This window comes from Peromyscus californicus, unplaced genomic scaffold, assembly GCF_007827085.1.
Source record: "Peromyscus californicus insignis strain IS unplaced genomic scaffold, ASM782708v3 Scaffold_16__1_contigs__length_79575227, whole genome shotgun sequence".
In the NCBI taxonomy this organism is placed as follows: domain Eukaryota; kingdom Metazoa; phylum Chordata; class Mammalia; order Rodentia; family Cricetidae; genus Peromyscus; species Peromyscus californicus.
This window is the reverse complement of record NW_026294458.1, coordinates 59,551,131-59,570,561: the sequence shown is the minus strand read 5'-3', so window position 1 is coordinate 59,570,561 and position 19,431 is coordinate 59,551,131. Positions and strand designations below refer to the sequence as shown.

The 19,431-nt window shown below is 39.4% G+C and overlaps 2 long non-coding RNA genes across 12 annotated transcripts in view; one reads left to right on the top strand and one right to left on the bottom strand.

Moving 5' to 3' along the window:
* The window catches only part of LOC128112177 (uncharacterized), a 610,610-nt gene that overhangs the window by 29,621 nt on the left and 561,558 nt on the right, over positions 1–19,431 (bottom strand). For 2 of the 5 annotated variants that reach the window (XR_008218882.1, XR_008218881.1), the window contains 3 exons: positions 17,355–17,437; positions 4,187–4,356; positions 1,226–3,269 (listed from right to left, as the gene is read on the bottom strand). This is a non-coding gene — a long non-coding RNA (uncharacterized LOC128112177). Of the gene's footprint in view, positions 1–1,053; positions 1,202–1,221; positions 3,270–4,186; positions 4,357–17,354; positions 17,438–19,431 lie in introns of those variants that run through there. The other 3 variants (XR_008218880.1, XR_008218883.1, XR_008218884.1) reach the window with 3 other exon arrangements.
* Positions 1–19,431, top strand: part of LOC128112178 (uncharacterized) — a 149,494-nt gene that overhangs the window by 47,302 nt on the left and 82,761 nt on the right. The gene's annotated exons all lie outside the window — the stretch shown is intronic.

The window sequence follows — 19,431 nt, the reverse complement described above, 5'->3', positions numbered from 1 at the left end:
GTGCCTGGCTTATTCCTTCCTGGGTGTCCTTAAAACTCAATTTATTGATAATTTTAATCAAATCAGAGGTATTAAATAATGTGTGAGCAAATGTTGAAATTCATTTAAAGAATTAAGTTTTCACCCTGGAACTGACTACAAAAAAGTAATAATGAGGCAGAAAAACAAAGCATTGAAGAAAATTGGGAAAATAATTGATGTTGTTTAACATACTTTACAATTATATGTCTTTGTAATATGCACACTAATTGGTAAAAACATACTAATTGGTAGAAACATTTTTTTCATCAATCTTCTCTTTACTAACATAATGATTGCTAGAAGATTCATCTAGACCACTCCGATTTTGGTATTTCCCCTTCCAAGTAACCATTATTTTGACCTTTAAATCTATGAATTGCACTTGCAGCTTGGGCCACCAGCCCCAGAAGGATGATTGCTGTGAAATAATGCTTTTGTACACTGGTTTAATAAAATGCTGATTGGCCAGTAGCCAGACAGGAAGTATAGGTGAGATAAGCAGACAAGGAGAATTCTGGGAAGAGGAAGGCTGAGTCAGGAGTCACCAGCCAGACACAGAGGAAACAAGATGACAAGGCAGAACTGAGAAAAGGTACCAAGCCCCATGGCTAAACAAAGATAAAAAATTATGGGTTAATTTAAGTATAAAAGCTAGTCAGTAATAAGCCTGAACTAATGGCTGAACAGTTACAAATAACATTAAGCCTCTGTGTGATTATTTTATAAAAGGCTGCAGGACTGTGGGTGAGAGATTTGTCCTGGCTACAGCCAGGCAGGACACAGGAAATCTTCCAACTACAGATGATGTATTCAGACTACTCAATAACAAATGACTCTTCCATACCTCCTAGTCTAATTATCCCCCTTGTTAATTGTGACTTTCCCAAAAAGCTCGTCTGGGATAAGAAACAGGGAAAGGGGAGGAAGTGAGTAATGAGCTATGATTCCTTTATGGTCAGAATAAAATCTAACCCTATAATAAAATGTTCAAAAAATTCCAGTTCTTTGGATAGTGTTACCATTGAAACATACTGCATATAAGCTGAGGAGTGGCTGAGGACACTGGCTGCTTTTCCAGAAGACCTGGGTTTGATTCCCAGCATCTGCATGGCAAAGCACACTTTTCTGTAACTCCAGTTCTTTCTAATGCCTTCTTCTGATCTCTGTGGACAGGACACACCTAGTGCATAGACATATAGGCAGGCAGAAGACTCATACACTTAAAATAGTAAAATTAAAAAAATAAAGAAGCATATGACTCAGAGTGACATGGGATATGGAAGTTAGAGTGAGGAAACCAATTATATAAAAAAATGAGAGTAAATTCTAAAATATCACTGGGAAAAGTACACAAAATCACTAAAGAAAAAGAAATCCATGACTTTAAAAATAGCTATCAAACAAAACAAGCAAACAACAACAACAACAACAAAAAAGTAAAAGAAAAGGAAATATGTTTCTCTGACAGGCTCGATGGACAGTTTAGTTCAGTGCTTATTCAGATGGCCCTGGTTAAATAAAATGGATCACAGAGCTAAACCAAAAGCTATGAACCTGGGAAAAAGAGAGGGAAGGGAAAGTGAGAATTAACAGGGGTGATAGCGACATAAGAAGAGGTGAGGACCATCACAGCGCATCATGTACATGGATGAAATTGTCAAAGAACTGACTTAATTTTTAAAGACATTAAAAAAACAAAACAAAACACCACCACCACCAAAGTGTCACCCAATAAGCCACAAGTCTGCAGAATGAGTCATTTAGGTAAAGATACTGTTTCATCATTGTTCAGTACTTCTCTTTCATTATAATAAAATGAAGGAGTTTTTTTTTTCAGTCCAAGTGGATGTGTAGACATTAGAGACTGCATGTTGACAAAGTGAATAAATAAAGACGCTTGATTTTGAGAAAAACTGAGGTAATTTTTTTTAAGTTCTGATTCAATTGTTAAAATTCAAAGTGGTTGGTACCTACCACCAATAACATGAGGTTGTAGAATAAAGAAAAGAGTATATTTAATGAGATTTGGACATATTTATCTCAAAATAAGTAAGAATGCAGAATCATAAAGGCACATCTTTATAAAAATTATATTTATTAACATATTAAAATATCAATATGCTTATCTGCATCTATATTAATAGGAATGGTTACTGGAGAAACCAAGTGGCATAATTACAGAAAATGATCAAGTCAGAAGAGAAGGGTCACATGGTAGCCAGGCAACCACCATGTGGGGATAGGGCTCAGCTATGATTTTTTAGGAATAAGGTGATGGGCAGGCATGGCTTTTCTATTCTTTGGGATGAAATTCCCAAATAAGCATTGTGGATCTTGGTGGCTGTCAAAAGGAATTCATTAATAAAGTAAATAGTATAGTCAAGCATGATTTGTGCAAGTGGTGACAGATGTCATAGGGACAAATTGAAGCAGTGTGGAAATACCCACTGAGGACTGGAGAGGAGGAGAGGAGGGGACTCCCTCATATCTGAAGCATGGACTGTGGAACTGCTAAATAGCAGAGTGAGACTCAGAAGGCCATCAGGCCTTCATCAGGCATGGGAATAGCAAAAGCAGGTGCTTTTGTAGGACTTCCTCTGGTTAGCAGTGTCAGTAACTGGCTGCATGAGGAATGCTGAGAAACAAGATGGTTGAACAGGTTTTGAAGCCATGACTGAATTTTATAAGATTGTGTTGTTTTGAAAAGATTATATACATATGTATGTATATGGTCAGTATGAGGTGTCGAGTCTTGGGACATATCAGGCATCCAATGTCCAGCTCTTTTTACTATATTCAGTAATCCTTTGTTATCTGTTGGTGGCTGGCTCCAGGAGCCTTCTATAGATACATAATCTTCAGTCCCTTTCCTAAATGGCATAATGTTTGCATATAATCATAAACATCTACTAATGTATGCATTAAACCTTCTCTAAATTATTTATACTATATATATTTTACACTATATATATATTTACACTATATATAATATATTATATATATAATATACTGTAAATACTAGGTGGGTAGTTGTTGTCTGCACAAACTCAACACTGACATTTTAAATATTATTTTAGTATCGGGACCCCACAGATGCAGAATTTGTGAGGGGTAAGGCTGTGGCTGTACATACACATAAATGTGAAGGCACCTAATCCTGTGATCCTTAAAGTTCTTTGTATAAAAAAAACACATTCTTACCTATTTTCTTTCTTCCAGGAATCATGTACTTGGCAAGTTTGACACACCTATAGTGTAATTAGAAACCAGATGTGAAATGCCTTTTGTTTCTCTTAGGGAAGATTTGCTCTGAGTTAACATCGCCTCTATTGTATCTTTAAAAGTGTCTTCTTGCCTCAGCAGGATTTCATATAATCTGAAGTGCAGGCAAAAAGTGGAAAATAATGACCCAAACAGCAAAATGGCATTTAAGCTTAGCTCCATTACATTACTTAAGGTTCCTCTAAGAATAATAGGCACCAAAATAGCACAAAACTACCTCGACATTAAGGGATCATCCAATATTCATTACCCTGGCTAAAATAATGCATAATGGAAGCTTTCAGCATTTTTAACACCAGCACACTTTTGGTTTGGCTGATAGCTTTGGTGCCATTGTTTATTCAAGTCTAACAACTTTGAAGTAGATAATACATATCATTAAACTATTATCTGCATGTCTGTAGAATCCACCCGCTTTTGAAAGGTCTAGTAGCTTAGACATTTCAATTAGATTAACCATTTTGAGTCCTTCTCTATACAGTTATTTGAAGTATCAGAAAACCAAAACAAAATTAATTTGTTTAACTCTAAGTTGCCTTTTCATTCTCAAACCAAAGAAAACAATTGGAGAGATGACTATGTGACCCAAACCTATTACTTAGTAACAACCAAGTCACAGCTGTGATTTCAACTCAGGTTCAGTGCCTGTCATATTAAACATAAGAAAGAGGTCACACCAAATAATGACCCCCTGCTCCTCACTTCTTATGTCTAACAAAGGAAAGAAAGCAATAACAGACTGCCAGTCAAGTTCATTAAACCTCGCTGTTAAGTTGTACAGACCATGCCGTGTAGATGGATAGTAAGTAAGCAATGAAGCGTTTTTCAGCCTCAGGATTGTAAACTCTAATAGATCAACACTGTTTACATGTTTGCTACTCACGAGTCAACTCCTTAACATATGAAGAAATCCTGAAGCTTTAAACTCTGTTTTAGGTGTGCTCTGGCACATCTGTGCTATAGATGGTATTTCTCAGTAGGGAAGACAGGGAGAAGCTTCTGCTCTGGCATTTCTTTTGTTGCATGAGAAGAGGTTTACACTGTCTCTGGACACTGTATAGGGAAACAGAGGCAAGGAAGGAATCAAAATAAAGAGAACAGGTCAGTTTTGTAGAACAAATGAGAAAATAATGAGATGTTGAGACAGTAACAACAAAGACAAACTCAAACAAAATTCTAGCATGGAGAGGAGAAGTGAGCCTAACCATCCGACACCTAGATAAGGGTCTATTGGCCATTAATAGGTTCTGGGACAAGGAACAGCAGTGTTCTTTAAGCAGAGAGCCCCACATCATATGTCTGTGCTCCAGTGAAAAGGCCACACATCCAGAAGTATAGGGGCAGCATGAACTGATTTGGATTTTTTTTTCAAAACAGGATGCAACAACGGACAAAGCTTTCTGGGCAGCCGAAGGAAGCAGACACAGAAACCCACAGCCAGACATTATGTAGGGAGAGAGAGAGTGTGTGAATTGGAGGTTCCCCTGAGAACTTGGGAAACCCTGTGGAAGAGGGGGCAGAAAGACCTTAGGGATCAGAGGAGATGGAGGATACCGGGAGAACATGACCCACTGAATCAACTGAACAGGCCTCATACGGGCTCACAGAGATGAACAAGGCAAGCACGGGACCCACACGGGTCTGCACCAGGTCCTCTGTCTGTATGCTTTGGCTGTTAGCTTGTTGTTTGTCTGGGTCTCCTAAGAGTGGCAGCTAGTGTTTCTTTGATTCTTACCTGCTCTTGGGACTCTATTCCTTTTATTGGGTTGCCTTGTTCAGGCTCAGTGTGAGGGCTTTTGCCTGGTCTTATTGTATTTTTGTTGCTGTTGTTGCAGTGGTAGTAAAACAAACAACCAAACAAACAAAAAACCTATTTGTTTATATCAAAAAAAAATAAAAAAGAGGATACAATTTTGGGTGAGCAAGGAAGGTATGATAGATCTGGAAGAAAAGACTAATAAAAAATAAAGCAAAGATGAACTCAGTTCAGGTTCCAAATATATGAATCTATCACCTTGGGATATCTTGGTAGTGGCCAACCAATGACTGGTCCAACTCAAGGTCTACACCATGAGAGGGATCCCAGGCTTGGCACTGCATGGAGGGTCAGACCCAGAGACTGGATAGTCCAAAGACCTTAGATAAAACCAAACACAAGTTGTAACTGAAAGTTTTTCTGTGTCCTGGCTGGCTGGCGGTTGGGACAAATCTCTCTCACCTTCGTCTTGCAGTTGCTTATAAAATAATCACTGCTTGACCATTAGCTCAGGCTTACTATTGACTAGCTCTTACACTTAAACTCAGCCCATTTCTGTTAATCTATATGTTGCCACGTTTTCTGTGGCTTTACCTGTGTGCCATTACATGCTGCTCCCTGGGCGGTGGGCTGGTGTCTCTTGACTCTGCCTTCCTCTTCCCAGAATTCTCCTTGTCTGCCAATACTTCCTGCCTGGCTATTGGCCAATCAGTGTTTTCTTAAACCAGAGTACAAAAGCATTATTCCATAGCAACAACTGGCCAAAAAAGTCAATGAAATGATGATACTCTGCTACATTCATAGGCCAGAGCCTAGTCCAATTGTCATCAGAGAGGCTTCCTCCAGAAGTAGGTGGGAGCAGATGCAGAGATCCACAGCCAAACATTGGGCAGAGCTCACGGAACCCCACTGATTAGGGGGAAGAAGAACTGTGAGAGACAGAGGGCTTGAGGACGCAAAAGAACATGGTCCACAAATCAACTAACGAGAAGTTATGGCGCTCGTGGGGCTCCAGGAGACCGAAGTGACAGTCATGGAGCCTGTGTAGGTGTGAGCTATGTCCTCTGCTTATATGTTATGGTTGTGTAGCTTGGTGTTCTTGTTGGACTCCTAAGAGTAAGGGTGTAGGTTGTCTCTGACTCTTTTGCCTGCTCTCGGGACCTTTGTCTCCTACTGGGTTGCCTCATCCAGTCTTGATATGAGGGTATGTGGGTATGTGCCTAGTTTTATTGTAATTTGTTACACTGTGTTTGGTTGATATCCCTGAGAGGTCTGTTCTTTTCTAAAAGGAAATGGAGGAGGAATGGATCTACAGGAGAGGGGAGATGAGAGGAGGGTCTATGAAGAGAGGAAGGAGGGGAAACTGATCAGAATGTAATACATGACAGAAGAATAAATGAAATAAAGAATGCATATATATATATGTATATATATATATATTAGACATAATAACAGAAAAAAAGAATACCAAAAGCTCTGACAATGTTATATTCATCAATCGTAAATTCTTCTTTGCTTATAAAAGGTTAGCATCAGGTCTTGCTATTGCACAAGGTCTTATTTGTTCAAGACCTTCAAATTCATGACTCCTGATAATGTGGGATATTGTTCAGATTAATAGAATACATCGTCAGATTGTTTGGAAACTTAGTGAGAGCAACTGTGTACATGGTAAGGTCAGAGCATAAAAGCTTGGAAACTCTTAGCTGAATTCAGTTGATCCACAAGAACATGTTTGTTGGGCAATGCCATTATTAGCTTAAGTTACTTGTTTGCACATACTGATCTTGTGTATATGTCTCTACAAAACCATACAACACAAAGCATCCTGGGCTGCCAGAGTTTATTTTGATAGTTTCAACCTCAAATATGAGATCAATGAATGCTAGGTCTACTGTAAAGTACTACGTCCCCACAGACATTTAATGAAAATTCATTTTCTATCTCACAAATCAGTTTGTGACTAATTTAACATTCTTTGGAAGATTATATAATCCATAGCAAACAGTAATATTTTAGAAATATTACTTCCTTGTAATATTTGTGTGGAATAGAAGTGTGTGGGGGTCAGTCAACTCTCTTGCTCTCAAGCCCTCAGGGCTGGATCACCTGTACCCCTGCTCCCCAACAACAACAGGGTCAGCTCTACTGTGCATCCTGGGTGAGGTGCTGGGCCTGCTCTCCTGAGTGCCGCAGCCAGAATTAGCTCTCTCACTCTTGTGACCCATAGATGAGGGAAAGATGCCCTCTCTCCTTTCCTCTTGCTACCTGAAGCAGGAGGAAAATCTGGCTTTGGAGTCAAGGCTGCAGCACATAGGACAATGTGCCCTGTACATCACCCAGGCAGTACACTATTGGTGGGAACACAGGTAAGGCAGCTCTGAGGGCATGAGAGCAGGAGAGCTGGTTATGCTTCTCACCAACTGCAGCACTTGGGAGAGCAGGCCCTGGACCTTGCTTGGTTGAAACAGTAGAGCTGGCCCTCGTGGTATGGATGGGGGTGAGCTGGACCTGACTGAGAGTGTGAGAGAAAGAGAACTGGCCCAGCTCCATGCTGTCTGATGCATTGGGTGAGCTAGTTGGGATAGTGCTGGAGAGCTCACCTGGGTGGTAACAATGAGGGAAAGCTGGCAGGCTGACTAACCCAGCTACTACCAGGCCTAGAACCAGAGTTATGAGTCAGCCCACCCCAACATTCATCTCATCTGTGAACTATTGTTGGAGCATGTAAAGGAGCCAGACATGTGGATCTAATGCTGCAGGATTTCCATGATAGAAGGCAACAACAGGATATCCAAGAAAAATCCAAGTGAGGGACCAGTATTGAGAGTGTAACAGAAGCCAGAGGCCTTGAACCAGACCAATGACTCCTTGCATTAAGTACTTACAAGTAAAGATGTATGCACTAAAAAAACAACAACAAAAAATTACTTCTTAAAAGATGAAAAGGCACTGATATTGGTAAAAGGTCTATTTAGATTCTGTGATGATATTCTCTGCATAGAACAATTTTGCTTCTATATTCACAAATATGTAATACCACATATGTATATACACACATATACCCATATGTACACATCCACCTACATACATTCATACAATATTCACACACATATGCACATACACTTATATATTTAAGCACATTTATGTTTTACTTAAGTGGTGTTTAATATCTGTATCTTAAATACTTTTTTGGTGTAGATGGCTTTTGCCCATGTGCATTTTTAGGATGGGAAAGAAATCCTTGAGGTACACAGTGTATGTTTACTTAACATTAATACCATTTATCTGCCATACATAGCATCACTATCATGAATTCTTAGACTGAGCAATAGTACTTGACACATTTCTCCCATCTAAACATTCAAACATAATTACAGTATTCCCAATAACTACATAGCCTTGTTTGAACATATCTAGATTACTTATTAGGAAACTTTTCTACGCTGAGCATCAGAAGTCTGAGGATTCTTAGGTCTGGACTCAAGCTGCCAGCCTCAACTCTGAGCCTTTTCCTGTTGTGATGAAAGTGTGAAGATGGATAACCACCAAGAGACCTGGCTCAACTCCTTCATGAATAACTTATTCAGATCACTTGAGAACCCTTGCAAATCTCATAGTGTTTGTGCTGTTTGGAAGCTTTTCCTTGAATCCAGCTGAAATGGATCCTTCTGTAACTTTGGTTTCTTATCCTGAGTCTCAGTGAAAATCTGCATTTGCAAAGGGCTCAGGAGCAAGATCTAAATTCCTATAGCTGTATGACTTAATAGCCTGTTGATGGGAGTGAAGTCAGCCTTTGGCTCTTCTTATCGAACCCGAAACAAAAGGGGATGTGAAATGCACTCTCTGCTGGGTTGCCCTAACTGTTATATGTGATGGAGTAAGCTCCCATCAGTAGGCATGGAAATCACCTGGAATGTCCAGATGGTTCCTCAGAATAGAGGTTTCCAAAAGACCACTGCTAGGCATATGTGTGCGGTTAGAATGTTTAACCTTCATAGTCTTTAATCATGCAGCATTATGTGAAATGCCACTGGCTGAATGACTTGATTGAGTGTTTTGGGACTGTAGCGTTTCCAAACTCCTGACCACCACCAGAGGTTTTGCAGCCATTGAAAATGTGGCCCCCATGGTCAGAATGCTTTGTTATTGGTCTATGAGAAAAGAGGGCAAATGGGAGTCAGTCTTCATATTATACTGCACAGACATAAAGGACACTGATCACACACTGGGCATAGAGGAAGAAGGGGAAAGAGGAGGAGGATTGAGGCAGGAAGGAAGGAGAGATGAGGAGATGGGGGAAAGAGAGAGAAACAGAAATAGAGACAGAGACAGAGACGCAGAGACACAGAAAGAAACAGAGGCAGGGATAGAGACAGAGAATAAACTTCTAGGAATGATGAGCGCCACTTGGAAGAGAAATTACTGCTCTGGGGACATGCTCCTCCAAGCCTTCCCATAATGTTAAAGTTGACACATAACATTTAAAATATTCCTCAAGGACAAAAATATTTCCTCATCATGTTATGGAAGGTCATTGTTCTATGCATAAGTGTGGATGAAAGAAATGAGGCTGGAATATCTGTGACTGACCATCTTAAAAGCAAGGAAATTATGAAGAAGCAGTGTTATATTTAAACAGCTCTCTTCTGAGAGGAAGTAATGATTCTACCTATCACCACTAGCTGGAACAAATGTCTGAGCATTGAACTACAGTATTCTCCAGTGCAGATTCAGAGTAACTTCAGAGTAATAATGAGAAGTAGGTGATCATGTACAACACTTATCACAACCTTGGCAAACACTCAAAAATGAAGCTATTTGTTAGTGTAATGATCATAAAATGCTTGTGAGGAACGCAGATAATGCATTAGCTGTCTGCAGAGTGTGAGCATAAAAGACTTTTGTATGGTGATGGCTTAAGTCATTTCAGTTGATATCTCCTCAACATGAAGTTATGTGTTTGTAAATAAATATGACAGCATTATTTATTTGTAAATGTTGGTTTCTAGACCATACTACGTGAAGAGGATAGTCTTGATGGAAATGTCTCTTGCCTGCTTCAGAGAGTCATGGCTCTAAGTAGGAACATACAAGCTCCCCACAACCCCCCTCCCCTCACATTTGTTAGGGGTCAGTCTCTTTGTTATTGCTGAAGCTCTGGAAAGAGAGTGATACATGGAGCTGTGCTGGCCAACTTGGCAGCCCGCATTTTCAGCCCACTTGGCCGTGCACAATATTCTGTCAGAGTTTGGGAAGATCCGTCTGCTTTTGTCTTTTGTAGAGAGGCTATGAGAAATGAAGTAATGGATTTGCCTTATACAACAGCCTGGAAAAATAGGCCATGGCCTAAGAAATAATGAGAGTTAAATGGCCTCCTTCCAGAGAGTTCCTGGCTAGAGACTGGAGAACAGGTTGAGACGCCTTCTGATGAATTTTGCACTAATTGTCTTCTTCCCCCAAAGAAGTTCTGTTTAAAATTAAAGGCAGGGAGTGTATGGGGGAGGCAAGAACCTTTGTAGAGTATTGGCTCTTTTTAGGAAGAAATAACATTATATAGATTTTGAGGTCACAGGTCAAATCACAGGTCTGGAAGTATAACAGTAACCATGTAATTCCTACAAGTGGCCATGAGGTTTGGTAAGGAATGAAGGGGCTAATTACAAATGCTCCTTATTTGAAGGTAGCCTAAAACCTTTTCCATGCCGTAGAGCGTCAAACGACCATCCAGTGTTCCTTGCATTTGGCTGTGTTTATCTGTGTAAACCCATTAGTCCTTATACGGACAGCCTGTTCCGGATTACTTGTATTTTACTCTATGTTATTATCCTTTCAGTGAGGGAGCCTCAGGCATGAAACTGGAACTGAATTACTCCATATGCTATACTCAATCCATCTCTACCTACACACCGCATTTTCATTACCTTTCCCAATATTGTTGTGTCTATTAGCAGGCTTTCATGGGTTTTGTTGTTGTCTGGTTTGCTTTTGGCGGCTTTCTGTTTTTTTGTTTGTTTAGAATTTGAGGGATGGGAGATGGTAACATATCATCAATCTTGAATGGACCTGAAAAGATGACTCAGCACCTATACCAGAACTATTTCCTGGGCTGGCTCACAGTTTCCTACTCCCTTAACTCCTTAACTGCCTGTGTGGATCGTGATGGCCATGGGTGGAATTTCTACCTCTTCATGTCAGAATAATTATCTCTGAATCACTTTGTGGCACTGTTCCTAGATAGGAACGATAATAGGCCTGGCCCATTGCTCTCTTTTCTGTTTTCTGTGACATTCTCATCTAGCCGACTCTGGCAGCCCCCAAATGAGGCCCCTCGTGTGTCAGAGAGATGGATTGTATCTGCGGTGTCTGCGTCTCCACACTGGCGATGAGCTCTTGCTGAACCTTACCTCGGGGATGCTAGCTCCCGTGTCATTGAATTAGAAAGGCAAACCTCCCCCTTCTAAGAAATACCTCATTTTTTTTTTTCTCAGTACGAAGTACTGTAATGGAAATAATGGCACACATTAGAGATTTGATGGATTATTCCCTGCACTTTCAACCTCCGTGGACCTGAATGTGGAGCTTTCTTGTTTCTCTTTTCTTTGTTCCATTGCTTTGTTATTATTTTTTTCAAAGCAAAACCAAAGAAGCCACTTGTACAGGTAGTGACATTTTACGTGCTGTAGGTACATTTCTGATTTATTTAATTAAATGCAATTGACTAAAATCATATACAGGACATTTTTGAATTGAATATTAAAAATAAAACATTTCACTTGGAATTCTATTAATGAATATTTTCTTAATGTTTCTAAATTTGATCTAGCATTTTTGTGTCACTCATTTTTTTCAGTCTTTTATTTTCCCATTTGGGAGATTCTTATTTCCTTATCAGGAAAGAGACCGGTTAATTTTGAAGAAGGCTCTTTCCCTTATATTGGTTTTTGCTGCAGCATGAGCTAAGTTCTGAGTAGTGAAATAAGGTGCCACAGTGGGTCTTTGGCAAGGATTTGTTAAGAATCTCAGTATGTGCCACACAGGGACATCTAATGGAGGTGGTATGAGATAGGATGGGAAGGAAAGATGAGCCATGATACTCTGCTGTCTAGAAGGGCTATATGGACATGCAGCTGCCTTCACTGGGCACTCCACATAGGAAGCACACAGCTCTGCTGTCAACATCTTGACGTTGTTAATAATTTGTGAGGACCTTAGTTAATATTCATTTTGTACTTGGCCTAGCAAATTATTCAGTCAATCTTGGAGGTAAAAAATAGGATTCCTGGCTAGTATAATTCTCCTCAGTCTTGACCAGGATGTCACAGGAGAGATATCAAGGCAGATGTCAGGATGTTGAAGTGATCATTAGATATTAAGCCACCTTCCCACCATAAAGGGTTAGACTGGAAGTTGCTATGGGAACTGATATTAGAACAAAAAGAGTTATGAAGCTATCTCATTCTCCATCAGCTTCTCCAATGCAATATTCGGATTTACTTAAGGGCAGGATGAATGATAGATGACTGATTCAACTTATGCCTGAGATCAGTACAGGGTACTGTGGATTAGATCCAGCTCAGACTGTAAAAACATGGTAGCTAAAGATGGGACTGAAAAGGAGGAATAAAAAGAAGGTGATCTCGTTTTGGTGAAACAAATGGTGATACTTGAGAGTTGGCTGTGTGCCACCTTCAAGAATTATTTTCAGTTTTCCAGTGTCTCTTTTGGGGATCTGTGGACTAAGAAAAGACTCCAGGAGGAGGAGGTGTTTGTTGTGAGTAGGAGCTGAGTCAAGACACTGAGGACAGCCAAGGGACATAATGGCTTTGTTGGGAATAAGAGTACCATGAGAGAGACTGGCCAAAGTGAACATCCAAGGAGTCTTGGGTCTTAGTTAAATCTGGCTACCAAAGAAAACTCCTTCAGAATAGGTAACTTAAATGAGAAACATCTGCTTCTTAGAGTTGAGAAGGCTCCTCAAGCCTGAGTCTGGTGCATAGGTCTCAGCATAACCAGAGCACTTGCTCCCCGATTTGCAGATGGCTGCTTCTTCATTGGAGGAGAACTATCACTGAGTTTCTTTATGGTTTTTCTTATGAGTTATGACTTGCTTATTTATGAACCCTAATTCATGTGTGTCTAACCTTATGGCCTTGTCTAAACTGAATTACTTTCTAAACACCATCTCTAAATACCATTAGATTGGGGCTTAAGTTCTCTCATAGATGCATATTCTGTCCATAGTGGCAATCACGAGGGCATCTGTATTCAGCTTCACTTCTTTTCCACCAGGAACCATGAGCTTTTGTGAACTTGTAGAACCAGAAAGCTTATAGTCACCCAGGTATCTTGACTGCATACTCTGATCATTCTGAAGTACATCTGACTACTGATAGAGATGGGGAGGAGGGAGAGAGACAGAGCAGAACTCTTGCATTGTTATGAATCCTAGCCTCAAACAGGTGCCAACTGCTGGAGGCCCTAAGTTGTCTGTTTAATAAGGTTCGGGCTTCCTATAATCATATCAGACTACACATTCTGAAAACTGAGCTGAACACGTGCTTTCAATATAAAATAACAATGGAATCTACTTTTGCTGGTAATGAAGGGGGAGATGGTCCAAGTGCTCCTTCCGAGGGGTGATTGTGTCTCACTTTCCCCTTAATTTTGTTCCGTGATCACTGTGCACATAGGTTGTGCTTGTCAACACACTGGCCATGTCTTTACTACTCATTCCGTCTTCTAGGATCTTGCAGAAAGTAAGCACTTTTTTTGTGGAAATAATGAAACAAGGAGCAGAGAGTTTAAGATACTTTTACAAGTTTATAAATTATAGGGATAGAATTTAAGGTCATATTTATATCCTTCCAAATATTTTTTCTCTGAATTATTAAGCTGACTCTATCTATACTTGGAAAAGTATCATTACATGCTACCTATATAGTAGGAAGGAGTGCTAATGGGGTCTCACATACGTCGTGTATATCTTATACAAACATGAGCTAAACTCTTTCTATTAGAGATACATTGAAAAATCACCTGGCTAATTTTTCTCCATTTGATTCCATATTTGTGCAATTCATTGAGAGAAGGGGGGCAGACATACATGTATATACACATGATAGACAGACAGATAGACAGATGATAGATAGGTAGATAGATAGATAGATAGATAGATAGATAGATAGATAGATAGACAGAACGAATCCACATGTGAATTTCATCATCATCATGTAAGTTGTAGTAGGCACTAAAGTACTGAAACAGAAAGAGGAGTATTAAGTAGATATATTCCCCACAAGAGTTTACTATGAGTCTGGAAAGAGAAAGGTAATGTTCATGACAAACTTATCCAATAATAAACAGCACAATAACATGTCTGTCACTCAATGTGAGAGAGGGTGACTCTTTTCTGCTTTCAGAACATCCAAAGAAATCTTCATAGAAAAGACAAGTTATTACTAAGTAGTTTTATTTCCATATTTTACAAAATAAAAAGAAGTGTTTAGGTTGAGCATGGTGGGAAGCAAGGATAATTTGCAGAAATGAGAATAAATATAGCTGACAAAAGCAAAAGGCAGTGGTGGTGGTGGTGGAGAGTAGTCTGTCTTCTAAGAATGAGTCTCAAAACTAGAAGAATGGAATTAGTGATGGCTCTGTTGTTTCTGCAGAGACATACAATCAACTATCTGAAAAGGATCTAGTAAGAAGTAAGAGCCCAAGTTGTGTAAGAAAGCAAGCTGTGCATGCCATGAGCAAGCAAGCCAGTAAGTAGAATTTATCCTTGGTTTCTGCTTTAGTTTCTGCCTGTAGTTATCTGCCTTGAGTTCCTACCCTGGCTTCTTTTGATGGCGGACTGTGACGTGGAATTGTAAGCCAAATAAACCCTTTCTTCCCCAAGATACTTTTGGCTGTGGTGTTTTTAATCACAGCAACAGAAACTCTAAGACATTATTTAAAAATGCATTTTGATTCATAGTCCAATGAACCACAACAAGCACAAAATCCATGCCCAGAAAGAATCTTGCCTATTACTGACTAGCATTTGTGGTGCTGGAAGATATTTGTTTACACTATGGGAAGAGAAAAGCAATCATCGATGTTGCCGAGCTACAAACCCTGTGACCTACAACAATGACCTCACTGCAAGGTGTACTGGTACGAGTGCCACAAATGTGGAGGGGGTAACCAATCAATTTTTTGTTTATAAGATTTAAGGCACACTCTGTGAGATGGAACCTGTACCTGACATTGGTGATGTGGCCAAGAATCTGAGACTAGATATGTCTTGGGCCTCAAAGAAAGACCTATCACTGTTACTATTGATATGCTAAAGGACCATAATGATAAAATGATTCTTAATGACATATTGCTATATCCATAGACCAGTACAACACTCAACCCTTGTCAGAGAAGCCTCTTCTTGCAGTAGATGATAATTAACACGGAGACCCACAATTTGAAAATGTGCAGAGAGTAAGAGGCCTTGGAGCACTCAGTCTTAAGTAGAATGTCTTTATCAAGCCCCTCTCCTCAGGGATCAGGGATCTATACAGAAGAAAAGGTAGAAAGACTGTGAAGACCAGAGGCCATGGATGACTCCAAGGAGACAGTATCACCCAGAAACAACAAAGCCAGGACACATGAACTTAGAGAGACTGTGACAACATATACAAGACCTGTACAAATTCAAACCAGACAAGATTCCAGCACTGAGAAGGGGACGTGTATGTTGATCACCATTCCTGACAAAGAAGTTATTTGAAGTTGACACCTGCTTAGAAAATAAAAATCAGTTTTCTCCAATGGAGTGTCACTGGTGTGTGTCAGCCTCACTCCAGGACAGGTCCCATGCACAACACAAAACAGACATCATGGTGTGTGTGTGTGTGTGTGTGTGTGTGTGTGTGTGTGTGTGTGTATGTGTGTGTGTGTGTGTGTGTGTGTGTGTGTGTGTGTGTGTGTGTGTGTGTTTTGTTGTTGTTGCTTGGGTATTTTTTGTCTTACTGGGATTTGTTTGTTTTGACCTTTATTTTTTTGTTTCATTTTGAGAGGGGGTGGAGAGAAAGAACACAAAATGGGTGGGTAGAAAAGTGGAGAGGATCTGGAAAAAGTTGTGGGAGGGGAAAGAATATCACAAAATTATTTTGTTTATAAAATACTATTTTGAAAAGAACAGAGCACACAACAAATTTCCAATAGCTGTAATACTATAGAGGCAAAAAAATTACAGTACAAAAGGACTGAAGTTTTGGTGGAAACAGTAGTGACTTACATTTCAGATCAATGTGTTACACTGCTCTGTGGAGAAAATGGCGCTGTGTTTCTTCTCTTCTCTGTAATTTTACATCAGTAACACAATTGTAGTTTGTTTCCTAATGTACTTGTAGACTTTGGAATAGCAAAGAAAGTGCTCCAAATACACTGAACTCTTGTAGATAAAGGACTTGTACTTAAAATTCCTTATCATTGTTCTGGGAGTTGTATTGTTGCTTTAGAGTTCGTCTTCAAATGGTTTGTGTGAAAATGCCCCCCTGCTATCCCCTGAGGGAACAAGGAGGTGAAGAGGTGGCCCCTAACTTGTCAACCCCGTTTCTCACAGTGTCTTGGTAAGAAGCTGTGATATCACTTTAAGAGAGAGTGCAGATGCAGGAGGGGAGGAGAGTGAGTAATGTATGTGGCACAACTCTCACTGACAATATTCATATTGTCATTTCTATTTGAAGTGTTGACAGTGGAGTGAGCACAGCTAGGAATGACTGATGGACAGCCTGGGACACTCTCATCATCTACCCCCCTCACAGCCCTTTGTTCAATGTGTCTCTGACGTGAAACAGAATCAGCTCAGAAGGGGCACGGTCATGTTATCTAGGACTTCAGACAAATTTATTTTAGGTTTGACTTATTTTGCTGCATGATTTTGTAAAAGTTGATCTTTCTCTAATCATAAGATGACTGATTGAAACATGCCCATTGAGAGACTATTTTTTTTTTTAACTTCCCTTCAAAGGTGCACAGACTGCTCAGATGTTTGATCAGGGAAAGCATGGGAATCATATTTTTGCTCCTCTGTAACTTCTATTCTCAAGAAGTATAATAAATTTGGTGTAATGAAATAGAGTTGTATTTTTACAATTAGATGTGTTTGCATTCTTCCTTTCAGAAACATTTATTGTTTGTTGTTCTTTATGTTATCTGTCAGTAAATTCATGTGAGTATAATGGACCCAGGGATAATTTTTTTCAAGGATTTATATCTGGAGAAAATGCAAGCTGTGCCTGAATTGGTAACTTACACTCCATGATTGGCTTGCAATTGCAGTCCTCAACCAAGTCATAAACAGCTTGACAGGCAGTTTTACTTCTTGAAAGGACGTTCCTGTAAGAAAAACCCTCTAAATAAATGCCTCAAACATACTGCTCAAAATATAGAACTCATCAAATTGAATTCAGTCAGGACATTGATAAAAATGCTGCTTGATAAATCTAACAGTGCAAATGAGTGAGCAAATGACCTTGAGGAGCAGGAAGACTAATGGATGGGGAGCAGACAACACAGTCTTTTAAGACATCAGAGATGTGCTGTGAGAAGTTACGTTAAATGAATCTCAAGTCTGGGATGCTTTTGACTGTAAAACTTTATGTTGTGATCATTTCAAGTCATCCTCTGTATCGTAAAACTGGTATGCCACTGACAATAATGTATCTTGAAAATAAAAGTTCTGTTCTGGCTTTTGTTATTATTCTTGAGCCAAACAAGGATCTAAACAATTTACTTGCCTTTTTGTCTTCTGTTTTTGCAACAGGGTATTAGGATTGTAAACTGGGCTGGCCTCTAACTCTTAGGAATTCTGTCACATTCCTAAGGTTGCAAGCATGTGTCACTATGTCCAGGAAGGGACAGACTAGGATGGCTTTGCCTTGCCATCCTCCTGCCTCATCATCTGTAGCAACCATGTTAAGCTCAAACTTAACAAAATAATGCCAACAATGTTCCATTATGTTGAATTCAAACTGATGTTTATATTTCATTTGCTGCTTTTCTTTTTATATTCTACTATCATCCTTCCAATGTCATTGCTGTTTTAATATCTGACTCTAATGATAGTTATCAGGACTAGCTAATTATATCCCTCTATACAGAAGAAAACAAACCTTTAGTTACTAAAATTATAATGGCAGGAAAATAATTTAGAATAAATTCGGGTTAAAATGAGTTCTATTATGATTCTCTTTTATATTTATAAACTACTTTATAATTATCCAATATCATATATTCACAAATGTATTATTTTGTTGAAATGTTTAATAAAATTTATTAAGTATCCACCACACACTCACACTGTGCTTGGTGATGGACATGTAATGATTAATGTGAGGTCTTAGCTTTTCAAATTTTGTGGTCTTTTTAACCCTGCTCAGACAATACATAGGAATAGTACTATTAACTCAGGCTCAGGCTTTAGAATTCATGGATATTTTAGGCATTTTTAACTATAGCTCAGAGTTTTGTTCTATATACTCACACTTACTCAATTGCAATTCACAGAAATAAATTTGTATTGCCAAAAACATTAGAGATGATTTAGGTGATACATTCTTCTGGTAAACTGCATTAACACATTAAATATTCCCAGAGGTACTTCAGTGTAGAATCATTTAATTGAATGAGTTTCAGAGTATTTTCATCTGACTGATAATAGTATCAGGGTACAATGCATTACTGTCACAGTCATAAATTCAAGGACAAGACTCGCTAAAACTTTTGCTTAACACTGGCAAGATGAGTCGGCTGGCAAAAGTACTTGCTGCCAACACTAATCACGGATTCAAAGCCTGAGACCCACAAGGTAGAAGGAGAGAGCTGTCTTCACAAAGCTGTCGTCTGACCTCCACATGCACACCCATACCCATCCCCTCCCACACATACACGTAAATAAATAGGTGCAGTAAAATTACTTAGTCTGTTAAGTCCGGGATGGTCAAACACACCAGAACAGAACACATTGTGGATAACTCAATATTAAACGTACCAGACAGCAGCAAAGTCCATAAGCCACTCTGTACTCACCAGCCCCTTTTTGTCTTAGAAGAGATGTGTAAAGGTTAGGGTTAGTATTTTAAAAATATTTTATTAGGACTTGACTCCTTCAAATATTGCATGGAGTCATAGAATTTTATAGCCACACCACTGGTGCTTAACCTTTGGGAAAGGAATACCTAACATTATTGTATGTTGAGTTCTCTGCCACTGGGTAGATAGGTGAAAGGATCCAGTAGCTTGTGTGCTATATGCTACAGCACTATGCTACAGCGCCTAACTTTGTTCCCAAACTCATTCTGACACCACTGTCATACAATCGTTCTTAAAGA